Here is a 2,386-nt window from a genome sequence, read left to right on the forward strand (position 1 = left end):
CTGTTCTTCTGACACCTCAAGGAATCTCTATACTGTGACATAGAGGATTCCACACTTTCTTGTTCTCTTCTCTTTCATATGAGCAGGAACAAAGACAAAGGCATTCTTGTTGAAGCTGACCCTGAACCTGAAAGGACCTTGAAGCGAAAACTAAGAGAAGCTAAGGCACAACTCTATGTAAAGGACCTAACAGAAATCTTCAAAGAAGAAGAAGACATGGCAGCCGAAAACAACAATAATGCAAGGAAGGTGCTGGGTGACTTTACTGCACCTACTCCCGACTTCTATGGGAGAAGCATCTCTATCCCTGCCATTGGAGCAAACAACTTTGAGCTTAAGCCTCAATTAGTTTCTCTAATGCAACAGAATTGCAAGTTCCATGGACTTCCATTGGAAGATCCTCATCAGTTCTTAGCTGAATTCTTGCAAATCTGTGACACTGTCAAGACTAATGGGGTAGACCCTGAGGTCTATAGACTTATGCTATTCCCTTTTGCTGTAAGAGACAGAGCTAGGACATGGTTGGACTCATAACCTAAGGAAAGCCTGGACTCTTGGGAAAAGCTAGTCAATGCCTTCTTGGCAAAGTTCTTTCCACCTCAAAAATTGAGTAAGCTTAGAGTGGAAGTCCAAACCTTCAGACAGAAGGATGGAGAATCCCTCTATGAAGCTTGGGAAAGATACAAACAATTGATCAGAAAATGTCCATCTGACATGCTTTCTGAATGGAGCATCATAGGTATTTTCTATGATGGTCTCTCTGAACTGTCCAAGATGTCTTTGGATAGCTCTGCTGGAGGATCTCTTCATCTGAAGAAGACGCCTACAGAAGCTCAAGAGCTAATTGAAATGGTTGCAAATAACCAATTCATGTACACTTCTGAAAGGAATCCTGTGAACAATGGGACAAGTCAGAAGAAAGGAGTTCTTGAGATTGATGCTCTGAATGCCATATTGGCTCAGAACAAGATATTGACTCAACAAGTCAATTTGATTTCTCAAAGTCTGTCTGGAATGCAAAATGCACCAAGCAGTACTAAGGATGCTTCATCTGAAGAAGAAGCTTATGATCCTGAGAACCCTTCAATGGAAGAGGTGAATTACCTAGGAGAACCCTATGGAAACACCTATAATTCTTCATGGAGAAATCACCCAAATTTCTCATGGAAGAATCAAGAGAAACCTCAACAAGGTTTCAACAACAATAATGGTGGAAGAAACAGGTTTAGCAATGGCAAGCCTTTTCCATCATCTTCTCAGCAACAGACAGAGAATTCTAAGCAGAACCCCTCTGACTTAGCAACCATGGTCTCTGATCTAATCAAAACCACTCAAAGTTTCATGACTGAAACAAGATCCTCCATTAGGAATTTGGAGGCACAAGTGGGACAGCTGAGTAAGAAAATTACTGAACTCCCTCCAAGTACTCTTCCAAGCAACACAGAAGAAAATCCAAAAGGAGAGTGCAAGGCCATCAACATGGCCGAATTTGGAGAGGAAGGAGAGGAAGTGAACGCCACTGAGGAAGACCTCAATGGGCGTGCACTGACCTCCATTGAGTTCCCCAATGAGGAACCATGGGAACCTGAGGCTCAGAATGAGACCATAGAGATTCCATTGGACTTACTTCTGCCTTTCATGAGCTCTGATGAGTATTCCTCCTCTGAAGAGGATGAATATGTCACTGAAGAGCAAGTTGCTAAATACCTTGGAGCAATCATGAAGCTAAATGACAAGTTATTTGGAAATGAGACTTGGGAAGATGAACCTCCTTTGCTCACCAAAGAACTGGATGACTTGTCTAGGCAGAAATTACCTCAAAAGAGACAAGATCCTGGGAAGTTTTCTATACCTTGTACCATAGGCACCATGACCTTCAAGAAGGCTCTGTGTGACTTAGGGTCAAGTGTAAACCTCATGCCTCTCTCTGTAATGGAGAAGCTAGGGATCTTTGATGTGCAAGCTGCAAGAATCTCACTAGAGATGGCAGACAACTCAAGAAAACAAGCTTATGGACTTGTAGAGGATGTATTGGTGAAGATTGAAGACCATTACATCCCTACTGATTTCATAGTCCTAGAGACTGGGAAGTGCATGGATGAATCCATCATCCTTGGCAGACCCTTCCTAGCCACAGCAAAGGCTGTGATTGATGTTGATAGAGGTGAACTGATCATTCAAGTGAATGAAGAATCCTTTGTGTTTAAGGCTCAAGGATATCCCTCTGTCACCATGGAGAAGAAGCATGAAGAGCTTCTCTCAAATCAGAGTCAAACAGAGCCCCCACAGTCAAACTCTAAGTTTGGTGTTGGGAGGCCACAACCAAACTCTAAGTTTGGTGTTGAACCCCCACATTCAAACTCTAAGTTTGGTGTTGGGAGGTTCC

General features: G+C 42.8%; 1 non-coding gene across 1 annotated transcript; it reads right to left on the reverse strand.

The window, feature by feature from the left end:
• Positions 1 to 612: 612 nt before the first annotated feature.
• Positions 613 to 716, reverse strand: LOC130958414 (small nucleolar RNA R71). Its single transcript, XR_009077537.1, has one exon. It is a non-coding gene; the product is annotated as a small nucleolar RNA R71 (small nucleolar RNA).
• Positions 717 to 2,386: the final 1,670 nt, after the last annotated feature.

Source organism: Arachis stenosperma, chromosome 10 (assembly GCF_014773155.1).
Source record: "Arachis stenosperma cultivar V10309 chromosome 10, arast.V10309.gnm1.PFL2, whole genome shotgun sequence".
Classification (NCBI taxonomy): Eukaryota; Viridiplantae; Streptophyta; class Magnoliopsida; order Fabales; family Fabaceae; genus Arachis; species Arachis stenosperma.